This window comes from Hakea prostrata, chromosome 9 (assembly GCF_041222555.1).
Source record: "Hakea prostrata isolate BN-2017 chromosome 9, UWA_Hpros_2, whole genome shotgun sequence".
Taxonomy (NCBI): Eukaryota; Viridiplantae; Streptophyta; class Magnoliopsida; order Proteales; family Proteaceae; genus Hakea; species Hakea prostrata.
In genome coordinates, this window is record NC_142608.1 from 53,276,908 (window position 1) to 53,293,602 (window position 16,695).

Consider the following 16,695-nt stretch of genomic DNA (forward strand, 5'->3'; position numbering starts at 1 on the left):
AAAAGATAGAGATACCTTAATAGCAGCTAAATTTCCACATCAGATGTAGCGTTGTTGCAGCCTACAATCTTTTCTACATTAAAATTTACACGTCCTTCTCGTTATCAACAAAATGATAACAAATCTAATCCTAGCACACTGAAAAAATTACTCTTAAAAAGCCGTATAGGAAAGTCGGAGAAGGTAGTTGTTCCTGAAAGGTAGAAAGAGAGAGAAAGAACACGTATAGATTACAGCACGGATAGAAGGGTTAACTAACGACGCTCAAAGGCACGCAATATTTAACTGAAATCGGTGACTCCAACCAACCAGGACACAGCTACCTTAGCTTCTTTCCTTGATGTCTAAGAACCCAAATGTGTCTTATGTCCTGGAAGAAAATATAAATAAAATACGTTTAAATAAGAGTGTTAATTTGTAGACCGAATCGTTAAAACTGAATAAAGTCCGATCCGAACCGAACCTTAATGGGCTGTGTTTGGGCTGAGGGTGGCAGAGCTCGCACCAACCCGAACCCAAACTGCAACCCGTTATATAGTTTAACATTAAATATTGTTTGAATCATCATATTACTACTAGATAGTTGGTATAGACTATCAAAAAAATTGAACATGAATTCATGAAGTAGATCTTGTGCAACAAATTCATGAGCCGACTGGGAATTTCGTTGCATGTTCTTTTGAATATATTGTGCGTGCAGTGAACTCTTGTGCGGACTTCCTGGCTGGATTCTCGCAATCCACCCAAGAATTCCACCTTCACCCCCTTTATCTCCCTTGAAGCTCTTTCTGTCTTATTAGGAATGATGCTAATGGGAAAAAATTCTATCGTCTGTAAACCCTTTATTTTTTAAAATTTTAATATAAAGCTACCTTTCTCCAAAAAAAAAAAAAAAAAAAATTGAACATGAATTCAAAAAACAAATAGTCATTCTACTACTTGTAAGAGACAATTAGAAGGATTAAGTATGAATATCCAATTGAATGTACAAAGTTTTTTTAAATTAAGTAAATATTTATTAAGTATGAGAATGTTAATTAAGCATGATTATATTTATCGAGAAATATTTCTTTTGCATATCAATTAAATACCAACCCAAAAGAGAGAGATTTCAAAGAAGGAAAAAAAAAAAAAAATCAACATTCTCACGGGACAAGCAAATTTCAAGACAAATCAATCATAGCACAAGTTAGAATTAAAAGGTTTTTTGTTTGAAGATTTGTTTCAGGACTATCCGGTGAAGCCTAAGGAATGAGCTTGTAGTTTCAATGTTACTACTTATTATTTGAGTTCTTGATTTCTGTAAGGTGGTAGAATTTCTACAACATGGAATGACTTTCCATTTTTTAATGAAAATTGATCAATAGCAATTTTGTTTTTCATAGAATTTTGGCTCTTACTGTAGGATGCTCGACTATTTATTTTTATTATTTTTTTTGCATACCATAAATTATTAGCCCAAATCGTTAGTCAACCCGAATATAGACCGTTAGCCCAAATCGTTAATTAGCCCTAACCGAAACCGCACCAAACGAAACCGGCCCGAAACCTCTCCAAACCGCACCGTTGACATCCCTATGTTTAAACAAGCCCAAAAATATAAACAAAAAATTACAAATTGCACATTTTAATGTGGCCCAAACTTTAGGTTGCACGTTTTACTGTCATAAATTACAAATTGCATACTCTCAAAATTACAAGTTGTACGATCATAACTTCCATCCAAAATTCTGTTAAGTCAAGTGTGAAATATCCATATTACCTTCAATATGGTATAATGACTGTTTTACCCAAGGTTCGACATGTTGACTCGTGTCGCCGTGTTGGACCCTGGCGACACGGGCGACATGTCGTCAAAAGTCTCTCGACTTTTGGCAAGGGTTCGATGAAAAATCGAACCCCTGTTTCGAAGGGTATTTTAGGTCATTTTGACATGAAATTTGATGTGTAACCTAATTTGAGGCCAATAAACACATTGGGAGTGTTATTTTGACCTAAAACATCACCTAACCTAAAGTTTATAATTGGCATATGTCCAGCTATATGCGAGCAAAACTGGAAGTTTGGAAAATTCATACAAACTAATGTAAATATGCAAAGAGAACACAAATACACAAGTAGTAAAGAGATGTATTAAAGTTTACAATTCATTATACAATTATGTTGAGTATGGATCATGCTTCACATATTGTTGCCGACGGATATGGGCGTCCCGCTCCCAGTGAGCAAGGCGGGGGTGTGGGGGCAGCACCCTCGGAGCTTTTAGAGGCCCTATGTCAATTTGGCAAAAAGCGAACGAAAAATCGGCAAAAAACAAACGAAAGGCTGTTATATATGGCGAATGTAGCGATATATCGCCTATTTTTCGGCGATATATCGACTTGTCGACGACATATCGCCGACACAGGGCGATATGTCGCCGATATTTTGTATATATTGTGTCGCTGGGGGGAGTCGTGTCGCCCCCAGCAACATGGCGACATATCGCCCTGTGTCGGCGATATGTCGCCGACACAATGAACCATGGTTTTAACCTCAATTCATATTTAAACGTATAATTACTCAAATACCCTCTTAATGTTAGATTGTGTAAATACCCCCCAACACCACATTCTAAATTTATAGCTTCAATGGGGGGGGGGGTGAGAGAGAGAGTGTGTGAGTGTATGCGTGTAAAGGAATGAAAAAGACGATGATGGAATAGGTGTGAGGGGTATTTCGATAATTTACCTCAAAGGGCATTTGAGTAATTGAAGTTGTAAATTTAAAATGAGGTGTTGAGGGTATTTACATAATTCAACATTAAGAGGGTATTTGAATAATTACACATTCAGATATGAATTGAAGGTAAAACAATCATTATACCATATTGAGGGTAATATGAACATTTCACATTTGGCTTGACAGAATTTTGGATAGAAAGTCATGAGCGTGTAACTTGTAACTTTGAGAGTGTGTAATCTGTAATTTAAGGCACTAAAGCGTGCAACCTAGAGTTTAAGTCTCACTAAAGCATGCAATCTATATTTGAATGCTTTAGGGTCCGTTTGATTACTTGAGTCTGGAGATTTCAAAAATCTAGAGATTTCAAATTTATGGAATCATGATTCATAAAATTAATCATTTGGTTAGCTTGAATCTTTGGAATTAAATCAAAAGATTCATCCTAAAAAAACATCTATGGAGTCATGGTTCAATATCTAATGCTTTTATAGTAGGGGTAAAATCTAGGTGAAATCTCTAAATTTCATGAATCTATATATTCACTTTTTTAGCGTAAAAAGATGAATCCCTAGATTTTTTGAATCTAGGGATTCACACAACTAAATGGATATAAATTTCCCATTTGTGAATCCAAAGATTTCAAATCTCTAGATTCATGTAATTAAATAGGCCTTAGGAATTTGAATACTTTCAAAGGTGTCAAGACCGCTAAGGGTATTTGAGATTTCACATCTTTTCTTTGCAGATGACCCTTTTTATTTTTATTTTTCTTTCATATATATAATGGAGGTGTTATCTAAGCTTCTAACTAGCTTAAGGTGTCAAGACTACTGGAGGACATTTGAGATTTCACATCTTTTCTTTACAGATATACCATCTTATTTTTTAGAACATTCTAGATGTTATTCAAATTGTCCTTGAGTTGTTTGCAATCATGACTACGCAAGTGATTTGTTTTGAAAAAAGTGAAGTGCCATTTAGCCGGAATGTCTCACAATCACAAAGGCAAAATCGGAACAACTCAATGTGAGCCATATTTGGTGCAAATGACCCACAACTCTTTGATCTTCTACCATCACCTTAACACATACCATGGCTGGTGGATTTTATATCCCAACTTCTCGATGTTTTGGAAGAAAGAAGTAAAAAACTTGAGGCTTTCCAAAATTAGAAACTAATTAGTTCAAAACTTAGCACTACAAGCTAGACCAACTACCACAGGGGATTGGGAGGATGTAACCCCAAACTCAATATGTATTTACAATGTATAATACTATAAACTCTTTCTCTCATCAAAAAATAATAAAATAAAACACCACTTATAATGTATTCTAAGCTTTAAATTATAAAAATACTTTGCCCTTTAAAGTCAATGCAAGGTTGGTAGAGTGGTAAATATCCATACTTCTCAGTAGAGAGGTCTTGGGTTCGCAAACAGCGTCTCCCCCCTGATGATGTAATCAAAGTGCGCACAAGCTGGTCCGGATGAACCTCAGCTTCCAAAAAATAAAAATAAAAAAACTTTGCCCTTCAATGGTTTTTTTTTTTAATTTGAAAAAATTTTAGATACAAATTTTTTTTTTCTTTTTCTGAAACAAATATAATATGCATGTTTTTTTTTATTTATTCTAAGGCCCATAAATCCAATACAAAAATCACTTCTTAAAAACATGCTCAAATCATGTTATTATGCAGACCCAAGTTCCATATTTGCTTATAAGTTGATGATGTGCTTTGAAACTTATCTTTGAATGCATCTTTTTCTTATTGAATTCTGACAGACAGTATTCATGTCTAGCTTTCATAGCTCAGTTGGTTAGAGCACCCGTTTAGTAAGCGGGAGGTCTTTTTGAGAGTTCAACTCTCAATGAAAGCAATTAAAAATTTACTATAAACATTTTTTTTACATATAAAATTTCCCTTAAGAAAATACCATAAACATCATTTTCACATATAACTTTTTTTTTACTTCAGTAGAAGAGTGGCCATTGGAGTGCTCATGCCACAAACCCTAATTGTATATTACTAACATAGTCTAGAGTAAATTCAATTCAGTTCCAACCAAACAAATTCATACTTGAAACCAAAACCCAATATTAGGGAAAAATTTTCTCTATATTTGAACCAAAATCGATTCATTGCTGTTTGTATTATATTAATTGGCTTACTCTAAAGCTTATATGTGAATATTGTGTTCCTATGTGAAATTCAATGTTCAGCTCTCTTCTAGTTTTGTTCATAAATTTATGAAATCTTTTTTCTTGGAATCAGCCATTTTTGGAACTTCCAAGAATCTGTGGGTTTCCTTCAAGGGATGCTAGATCTACATCATCTGATAATCATGATGTTACCATCTAGATTAGATGTGATCCAAAAAGAAACCAAAATTAGGATTTGGGTCAATTAATTAAGATTAGTTTTGTTGAACTTTGTTGAGGAATTTGCACAAACATAGCAGGGTCACAACAGGATTTAGGCTCGATTCGCGTTGTACAATGTTTGATCCTTAATCCCAAATTAATATTACATAAGTCCTTATCATATATAAAAGAGATAATCAGCTCCTCATAGCTCGATATGGGACTAAAGTTTCCGTTATAAAAACCATAGGATAGAAGACACGATTAAAACATATATTTATATAAAAATATAAAATAATAAACTTTAAGTTTTAAACATATTTATAACAAGTTTGACGAAATCTAGGGGTTTTGAGACTAGGATTAAGAAGGAGTCTACTTGTGAAGGTTTCTGTTAAGAAAAAACCAAACAGGAGCTGAATAAGGTTGAGCAGCAAGGTCTTATGGTGGTGATTAATGCAGTTAGAAAAAAGCTAAAAATGCAAAGTTTTAGGGCACGATGGTCGCTTAACGATAGCTTTAATGGTGGTTGTGTTGAAGATGTAGAGATGTCATTTGAAATCTATACAATGATGTTGACCACGGGTCTCTGTTATTGGTTACTTGCCATGAAATTAATTATCCGTAACAAGAAATAGTGTTGTAGTCTCTGTTGTAGGGATGAACCTTTTGCCTTTCTAGATTTTAAGGGTAACAGGTGAATCGTCTACAATGATAGTGGGTTGTGATGGTTAGGATCTTTCCATCGATGATCACGACTAAATCACACCCAAAGATGGATTCTCATATCCGAATCAAGGGTTGATTTAGTTGAAGGAGGTAAAGGGTAGTAGCACTGGTCATTCAGCTTCAATACCCTTGCCAAAAGGGTAGTAGCATGTATGGGTATCTAACCGTGCAATCTAGACCTCCTAGGTATGTAATTCAACAACCATGATAGTGCTGGGGGCATCAAAGAACAATGTCCCATACCACAGTCCATTGATATCCCAAGCTAAGGAAACCCAGTAAGGATACCCTCAATCATAGTTACAACACTTCATCATTCAATATCACATAATAATTCAAGTACATCCAATCATCATTCATAACATATCATTATCAATGGGTTATTTAAACTATTGGCACAACAAATTATATAGTCACTTATGCATTCAAGTTATAAACAGCTCATCACATTACATGCCAATTCATATATAGAAATATAACCTTACCTGTCAAAGTGAAAAAGTTACTAAAAGTGCAATCAAACTTCACAAATAACAAGTTCAGTAAACCTCAGAAATCACCTATATTAGGGCTAAAAAGATTCATTAAATCCATAAGTCAAAACAGAGCAAAGATCAAGCTGACAGGGCCACTGTGACTCAGCCGGTCGCTTATGGCAGTTGGTTGGGTCAATCAACCGCCCTAACCGACCACCCCTCTTTTAGGCAGAATCTCAAGTCTGAAATTTCAACTTTTGATCATGCATCCTTGATATGTTTTTGGGATGATCCAAATCCGAATTTCATCCTTAACATTCCAAAGAGTTCATCTCATTCTACATATACATAGGAGGAAGATTTAGAATCTACTTTATCTCCTTCAACTAGATCAACCCTTGATTCGGATATAAGAATCCATCTTCGGGTGTGATCTAGTTGTGATCATCGATGGAAAGATCCTAACCATCACAACTCACTATCTACAGAATCATGGAGGAAAGAAAAACACACTACTAATAAAGAGAGACCAGTAGGGAGAGTGTGTGATTAACTAACCTCCAACCGATTCACAAGACTGGTCAAGAATCAAACCTTCACCGTGATTCAAGCATTCTTTACCACTGAACACGTGTACTTTGCCTCCTAACTGTCCACAGTAACCTCCATGAATAAAATAATATGAAATTAGGTCGTGGGTGACTATTTATAAAGGGTCAAGGGAAAATAAGGGTTTAAACTCACAATTCTACCTGGCCGGTCACTTGGGACAGTTGGTTGGGTCAATCAACTGCCTTAAGTAACCACCCCTAGTTCTTTTCAGTACTTGGGTGTTTTGCTCAACCGGTTGATCCCTGACACCAATCTAACTTAAACCAACAAGTGGGGGATCCTTACCTTGATCTTGGACATCTTCAAACTTGACTTGTCTCAAGCTAGAGATCCACCTTCCCAGTCCATCAGGATTTCTACTAGATCTCCTTCGGTTTCCCAGTATGGCAAGTTCTTCATCAATATAATCCAGGTCCATGGGCTCAAGGTATGGATCATGGGCTTCAATTAGGATTGTCCATAGCTTCTTCCGACGAGAACTTCGAGTACTCAAACTTGTAATACAGATCCCACGTTAGAATTACGGGGGTTGTTACAACCAATGCCAAACTCTTGAGAAGAGCCTCCCTTCCTGTTGACAAGAGTAGTGGTTTGGTCCGGCCTTCTAGTTTCTTCTCCACCCGATCTATAATATCATGGAACAACTCAACCTTTGACACCCCAAACACCAATGGAAGACCCAAATTCTTGGAGGGGCCACTTCCATATGGAATCTTCAAATGTGAGAAAACCAGTGTTTGATCTTTGGTGGGATGGTGGGGCCAAATCATAGTGAAGATTTTCTCAAGTTCACCCATTGACCTATTGCTTTACAGTAAGAGGTCATAATATCCGTAGCCTTATGCACATCTTCCAAATTCACCTCTCCAAATACCAAGCAGTCATCAATGAACAACATATGGGTTTGTCTAGGCCCTTTGTTTATAATTGGATGCCCCCTATAGTTCTTGCTGATTCAACTTTGTCCATCACTGCACTAAACGCATGTGCACAAATGACAAACAAATAGGAGCAGAGGGGTTCCCCTTGGCGCAACCCTTCTAGTGGGTGTAAAGGAACATCAAAAATTTCCATTAATTAGTAAAGAGTATTCCATAGTAGTGACACAAGCCATGATTCTACTGGTGAAGACCTTTGAGAACCCCATCTTTTTCAAAACACTCTCCAAGAAACCCCACTCTATTCAATCATACACCCGTTTCGTATCCAACTTTATCACCATTAGCCTCCTCTTCCCTTTAGATCTCTTCTTAACACAGTGAAAAGCCTCGTGTAATATCCAGCCCTATTCTAACCTTGACCCTGACCCGGATCCACTGTTGTATTCAGGTCCGAGGACCCTAAGCGGTGGAAGAAGAGATTTATGGACCATCCTGATTGATGATCATGATTTGGAGACCGAGCCCATGGACATTGACAATGATACCCCTTGCTTAAATGCATTGTCAGTGTTTAAGGAAAGTCTGCGCATCGGAGAAGATTAATATGGTTGATGTACCAAATGACCTCCTGTGCACAATCCGAAGGTATTCCCCGAAACTAGACTTCTTGATTGAATTGTGGAAGAAAACCTCACTCAATTTGACCTTGTATAGCCTTTCAAATCCCTACTTGAAGTTGTTGTTCTAAACCTGAGTTTTCTGCTGAAAACATTTTGGTCGATACCATTGACCAAGGACCATCGATCAAAATGTCCCAGTCTGCCAAGTTAATGATTCCATGGAGTATTCCTTTTCTATTTAATATAACCTCGAGCCTTGAGCCTTTTGCAATCATTTTTCTCACCTGGGAACGTGGGGAGAGCTTCCCAAAGCAGCTCCTTGGTTAGTGTGAAGGGTATCTCATCAAAGACACTTAGTTTATCATTGATTCTTGCCTTCATCTTCCACACTAAGGTATGACTCTTCATTCCACTCTCTACCCTACCATTTCCTGCTCTTTTCTATTGTCATCTTGCTGATGGGACATTTGGAATGGTGCTGCAACCTTGCAACCACCACTCCAAGTGCCTACTCATGCTCAATCCATGATTCCCTTAGCCATTCATTGATGCTAATGCTTATATCTCATGCCTAGCATATGTATTCCATGATTTACCTATTAACATCATACCATTTGATATCAAACTGAGCTATAGAGTGTATTATGTTCATGTTTAACATTGCCATATGATTCCAATCGAATTTCTATTAGTTCCTCTAGCTATTGCATGCTATTCCTCATCAATGCAATCAATTCAAACTCATGCCATGATGTTTATCACTTGAACTTGATAGCTCAAATTGGGGCTTTTTAATTAGACCATTGGATTGGGTTAATTCCTTGATTTATAGTGTCCTACTACTGTTGTTAAGTATGCCTCCAAGTTTCGATTGATCCGAACACCGGAAGACTCATTTCGGACCAAAATCCCCAAAATCCACTATTCCGCCGAGGACTATTTTGGTCGATCATTTTGGTCGATACCATCGACCAAGACCATCGACCAAAGTTGTTGCCGACGCAACCTTGGTCGGTTTTGACTCAAATGACATCCGATCTTCCCGACTTCTTTTCTAACTTATTATTGATGCTTGTTTAGGGCCTTAACACTTCTATTGGACTATTCTTGGTATTCTAAATTCATCATCAACTCATCCAAGGTAAGGATGGTTATATCCATAAACATATAAGTCATCAAGTATTGACTGTGCTTTATTCAAAGAATGAAATCCCTAAATCTCTTTCAATCATTATGATCTCTGTTACATATGTGTTAGAACAGTAACATTTAAATCTTTATACATTGGTTGTGTTACTTTATCATTTTGATTTGCTTATGTTTATAATGATTCGTTTCAATATCATGATTTGATTACTATTATGAATATGCATTGGATGCATGAGAATGATGAGATTTGATGTGTGATTGCTTACGTATGACTTGGGATTGGAGGGTGTCCTCCTGACACTTCGTCCTTGGGCATCGGAGGGAATAGTATGGGATGTTCTCCGATGGTGCCTATCGACACTCTCCCGAGTTATTGGATGACATACATAGGATTGTCTAGTTGTGTGGTTAGGTTCATCCTTGTCGTGTCGACCCGAATCGGAAGGGCATTGAGACCGAACAACCCGTGGTAGTGTATGGTTGGATGGGCGCTCTAGGCCGGTAGCCAATCCGGTAGGGGACATAAACCATGCTACGAGAACGAAAGGGGGCCATTTATTGGTAGAGTTGCATATGGATAGACTTGGGCTCACGGGCGCTCAAGATCGGTAACCAATCCGTGAGAGGACGTGAGAGCTTCCCGTTTACTATATGTGGATGACCAATAGGGTTGATGAGTCCGAAATCCAGGTTCGCTGACTCTAGTGTGAAGGATACCGGAAAGGATCGCCGGGGCGGGGAATGGACGTATCCTGAATCGGCTTGACCGATTGAGTAGATGACTTGCATTGGGCTAGGCTTGCTGTGACATGCGCCAGATGTGACCAAATGGTGATGTGAGAGAGCGGTGACCGATCCCCTTATCATGGTTTTTGATGACTTTACCGATCTTCCCCGGCATTCCCAAGATATGGAAATGGGAGAGTGACTGACGACCCGAGAAGTACGGTGCTATGACTTAAAGCATGTCTACCTTAGAGACCAAAGCATTCATAGAGTTAGGCTCATATCTCGCATCATATGTTCCATATCACATTGCATTATTATATGTTCGAATGTGTATGATTTCTAATTATGGAATAACTTCCTTGCTGAGTTCTTCGAACTCATTCCTTTTGTGCAAATGTTTTAGATTACATTCCGGACCGAAGATTACGATGGCACCTCCTATGAGGCGGACTATGATTCCACATACTACCCTCCGGGTAGTGGCGTCGGTGAGGATTCGTATATTGGAGCCGAGGAGGATTATTATTCGCACCGGGGTTAGCCCCACGGTTGGCGGGAGCGGCAGCCTGGGTTTACTTCATCCGTCCTGGTGAGGAGACTACCATTAGTATAGAAGAAACCCTAGCATAGTGCCCCATTCCCCCGGTGTGTTTGTGGAACCTTGGATTTTGTAATTAACTTGTCTTTGAATTATTCCGGTGATACTTGGATATGTAACTAACTTGATTTAATACTTTTCCGCTGCTCTGAGAGGGTGACTACCATACCTTCTCACCCTTTATGATTTTGATCATACCTTATTTATTATCTATATTCCGCACTCTGATTTAGTTAATCTTGTCTTATTCATGATACTTGATATTAGCTGTTTTACCATTGATTATTACTATTCATGATTGTGTTACCATGTATGTGGGAGGCATGGACCTCAGATCATTGATCCTTGGACTGTGGATCACATCCCGAGTATTCCAAATGGGGTACCGGCTGGGTGGATGTGACACCTTGTGTGTCATCATTATATTGTCTGAAATTGATTTGCCTTCAAGAAAGCACATTGTTCCTCTACAATGGCATTAGGAAGCACTATTTTTAATCTGTTGGTCAGAACTTTGGTAACCACTTTCATACAAACTCTTACCAAGCTGATGGGTTGTTAATGATCAATTTCCTCTTGTTTAAGCTTCTTCGGGATTAAATTGATTAAGGTGTCATTGGCCTTCTTGGGTAAGGTACCTGTAGTAAAAAATTCTATAACAAACACAATTAAGTCAGCTTTAATTAGTTCCCGGTATTTCTAGAAGAACAGGGGAGGGAAACCATCCACTCCAAGAACCTTCAGAGCACTAATTTGATGATGTGCTTGATGAATCTCTTTTTCATTCGAACTAGCTTCTAGCCATTCTTTGTCAGATTCCCTAACGCAAGGACAAATATTTGCCAATAACTTCTCCATTCTCTGCTCATCACAACCTTTAGAAGAAAACAAGTCTTTATAATAATTTCCAAAGAGGGTGTCGATTCTACCTTCTGAATTAGTCCACTCCTTTGAAATTGTAAGTTTCTTGATCCTATTGAGCTGCCTTAGTTGGGTAGTTACAACATGGAAGTAAGACGTATTACGGTCGCCACTAGTTAACTAGTCCACTCGAGATTTTCATAACAAAGTCCTCCTCCTGCAGTAACAAACCTTCTAATTTTCATTGCAAAGCCTCCTCTTCCTCATATGACACTTCCTGTGAAATCCAACCCTAACTCGGAAACCCTGTTCTTTGTAGGTCTAAAGACCCGAAGTGATGGTAGAAGGCAACTATGGGCCATCTCAATGGAAGACATGGTGTTTGACCTAAAACCCATGGAGATTGATGATGGAGTTCCATCTTGGAAACCTTGTCAGAGTAGGAGAAGAAATTGCACCTTGAGGAAGAAGAGCTTGGTTGATAGACTTAAAGCCTAGTTGGACATGGTTTGAAGGTATCCCTCAATGCTAGGTGAGTTGCTTGATGAGTTGGGAGAGGTCCCATTGAAAATTTGGAGGTTTGGAGCTTCAATTCCCTGACTTGGGCTTGTTGTCAACTTGGGTCGACTGGGCCAATCGACCCACAGTCACAGGGACTATTTTGTAAAAACCTCTGATTTTAGGGTTTTTGATGCTCTACTTAATGGGACTACATGGTTTTCAACCACACTTGTTTCTAAAACTTCTGGAAAATGTGGAGAACCTCTCTCAAGCCCTCTCCTTGGTGTTGTGGAAGATCCATTGCGAGTTCTCCAGTTCTTCAGCAATTATTCCTCAGTAAGGTTAGTAATCTCCATTAATCTTCTATTGATTTCTTCTCATTGCTGTGATTATGAAGATGGTTTTGCATCCTTGCAAACACCTCTTCTTCAATCTCTGTAGTTGCGAGTGAATCTCCATTCACTCCAATGCTCCTATGATCTACGCAATTGAATTTCATGAAAATATCTTGTGAAATCTTCATGAAGGTATGATCATTCTATTGTTTTTTATTTCAAAGCATGTTAGATTCATTCTTGTATTAGTTTCTATCATTGATCTACTGTTGTTATTCTTCTAGAGTGAATTCTCATTCTCTCTAGCCTCTTCGTTGAATCCATAGATTGTTTTCTCTGAAAACCCTATTTTTTATTAAATTAGAATTCCATTCTCTTGATCAATGTTGATGTCTAATCTATGTAGGTCATCTTAGATTACTGTTCTAGAAGTTTCTTTGAATTTTTGAAGTGTTTTGAATACCGGAAGATGAGTTTCGGATCAAAATTATGATTTTTGCTTCATACTGTTCATTGGGTTGACTAGACCAATCGACCCAGCCAGGTTGCCTAAGCTGACGTAGTAATTGATTTCTTCATCTATTTCAATCCATTTGACTTCTAATCTTCTAGGGTTTGTTCCTAATGATTGAACTATGCTTATTTAGGGTTTGTTTGCTAACCTTAGACCTATCCTCTTTGTTCCTCCGGAAATCTTTGAAGTTATTTAAGGTAAGGACGGTTGATTCACTAATAAATTAGAATGCATGATCTTTGGTTTATTGATAAGGATTTGCATGATAATACTATTGTTGTCTTAGTTTTCTTATAATTATATTACTATTGTAATTTCTTCAACTACAGTAGGTCTTGTTCATGTGATTCTTTTATCAATTTGATCATGTATGATTGATTATCTTTCAGTGTATTGAATTATCAGTTGTGTATGAGAATGATTGATTTTGGGAATGTGATTGCTCAAGTATAATTGGGGAATGGGAAATGTTCTTTTGACATTTTTGTCTTTGGACATCAGTGGAAGTGGTATGGGGCATTTCCTATGGTGCCCCTTGACTCTTTCCTGGATTATTGGTTGACATACCTAGGGCTTGTCTAGCAGTGTTTGGCTAGGATGTCCTTGTTATATCAGACCCGATTCGGAAGGGTATTGAGACCAAGTAACCCATGGCAGCAATGGGGGTTTGTGGGCACTCAAGACCAGTAACCAACCCGTCACATTGTGGGGGCCATTCATTGGTAGGGTTGCAATAGTAGACTTGGGCTCAAGGGCACTCAAGACTGGTAACCAACCCGTGAGAGGACATGAGAGCTTCTCGTTTACTATTTGTGGATGACCAATAGGGTTGATGAGTCCGTAGTTCAAGTTGGTTATAGCCATAGGATATGCTGACTCTAGGGAGAAGGATACCGGAAAGGATTGCGAGAGGCGAGGAATGGAAGTATCTGACTTTGACTTGATATAACTAAGTAGAAGACTTGCATTAGGCTAGGTTTAACCTTGACATGCACCAATACTCATACCAATGGTGATGTGAGAGAGCGGTGATGTCACATCCCGCCCTAAATTCACCAAGGGGGTACCCTATCTGGATTACCCGGGGAGTGAATCACAGTCCCGCCGATCAAGTTTAGGAACGATCGTAGCCACTTAGCACAATAATATAATCAAAAGCAAGAATAATTCCTTGTATTCAAATAATTTAATAGTAAAAGTCAAGAAAGGATTTCAGAAGTATCACAAAGGACATCAGAGTGCGGAAAAGATACCAATAAAATAAATGATCAACATGCGGAAATGAGGTGGAAATTCACTCTACAACATTAGCGGAAGGTAGATCGAATAAAATTAAGGGTTACAACCGGTTCCCAAAATGACAAGGGAACGAACTAAACTACGGTCTCAACAAATCAATTAAAAAGGTTAAAAAGAAAATGGGACGATATCCCAACACTAGCACACAAGTGCAAAGGCCAAACTGCTCCAGATAAGTCCCAATCTCGGACTACTAGTCTTTATCAACTTGTACACCGTGACCAGTGGGGTACGGGTCATCAACTTGGTCTTCAGAGTGTTGACCATCAAAATCAACAGTGGTGGTACCTGCAGTAGAGTCTAACAAAAAAAGTGAGTTCAAAAGAACTCAGCAAGGCAGGTTATTCCACAATAACATAGATACATGATACAAAACATAGCATGATGCAATATGATATGAAACACATGATGCAATTATGATTCTAACTCTATGTATGCTAGTTTCTATTGGTAGACATGCTTTAAGTCATAGCACCATACTTCTTTGGGTTATTAGTCACACCCCCTCAATCATACAAGATATCTTGGGTCTGCTAAGGAAGTTCGGTAAGGTCATCTAAAAAAAAAACCATGGTAGGGGAATCGGTCACCCCTCTCTCACATCACCGTTTGGTATAAGTACTGGGCGCATGTCACAGTAAAGCCTAGCCCAATGCAAGTCATCTACTCAGTCGTATCAAGTCAGATCCAGATACGTCCATTCCTCGCCCCCGGCGATCCTTTCCGGTATCCTTCACACTAGAGTCATCGTAATCCCGGATTACGGACTCATCAACCCTATTGGTCATCCACAAATAGTAAACGGGAAGCTCTCACGTCCTCTCACGGATTGGTTACCGGTCTTGAGCGCCCGTGAGCCCAAGTCTAGCCATTTGCAACCCTACCAATAAATGGCCCCTTTCGGGTATCCGTAGCATGGTTTATGTCCCCTACCGGATTGGTTACCGGCCTAGAGCGCCCATCAAACCATACACTACCATGGGTCATTCAATCTCAATGCCCTTCCGATTCGGGTCTGATACGACAGGGACATCCTAGCCATACATCTAGACAAGTCCTATGTATGTCATCCAATGATCGAGGAAAGCGTCGATGGGCATCTTCGGAGAACATCCCATACTATTCCCTCCGATGTCCAAGGACATAAATGTCAATAGGACATTCCCCAATCCCAAATCATACCAATTCAATCACATTCTCAATTCCATCATATCATACATAAATGACATTTCATCATATAGAAAGATACATACCATAACATGATCAGTTACATATGAATTTATTAAGAATACATAATCATGATAACAAAAGAATATGTAAACATGGCACTACTATACTTGAAGTACTTATAACAGTCATATACTGTAGGAAATACGATAAAGAAGGTAAATCTACTAAGTCTCTAACATAGAAGCAAGAATCACATAATCTATGTAGTTATGGTAACAACCGTCCTTACCTTAAGTCGCAATGATGATAATCCAACAATCTTAAAAGAATGATCCAAAGATGGTAATAAGACCCTAGACAAACATAAATGAAATGTTAGAAAAGAAATCGGGAAAATCGGAGGTCGAACGGATCAAAACGGAGCAAGGTTGCTGTCAGCAACAAGTTTGGTTGATGGTCTTGGTCGATGGCATCGACCAAAGAGGATCGACCAAAATTGTCTTCGGGGCTGCATAATGGGTTTTGGGGATTTTGGTTCGAAATGGGTCTTCCGGGGTTTGGATCGATCTGAAACTTGGAGGGATGATTAATAACAATGTAAAAACACTACCTAGCAAGTATTATCACCATCCAATGGTCCAAATGAAAACCCCCAAATTGAGGTCCTATGTTCTAAAGACAAGAATCCTAGCATTCATGAGAAATTGATGTAATTGAAAGGGAAGCTAGAGAATTAGTTGGGGAATAGGTTAGGAACATGATTACAATCACTTGCAAGCCAGAGATTAGACTAATCATACTCCACATCTTAGTTTAGTATAAGAAATCAAGTTGTTAAGCAAGGAATCATGGTAATGTATATGCAAGGATCAAGATGCAAGTGAGGCATAGCAAGAATGAAGGAAAAACAAGTATAAATGGGAAGAGACATTCATGGCAAGGTGTTTGCAAGGTTGCAGCACCTTGGCCATGGTCTCATCAGTAAAAAGAAGAAGAGAAGTGGGTAGGATAGAGAGCAAGAGAGAGAATCATACCTTGGAAGATGATAGTTGAAGAAGAGAGACAATGATTCTTGTAGAAGATCATCACCCAAGCTAAGGAGGAGCCTAAGAGGAGCTTTCCCATGTTCTCAGGTGT

At 38.5% G+C, this 16,695-nt stretch overlaps 1 non-coding gene across 1 annotated transcript; it reads left to right on the forward strand.

Annotated features, from left to right (window-relative positions):
* Positions 1-4,521: 4,521 nt before the first annotated feature.
* TRNAT-AGU (transfer RNA threonine (anticodon AGU)) lies at positions 4,522-4,600 on the forward strand. Its single transcript has one exon. It is a non-coding gene; the product is annotated as a tRNA-Thr (tRNA).
* The last annotated feature ends 12,095 nt before the right edge of the window (positions 4,601-16,695 follow it).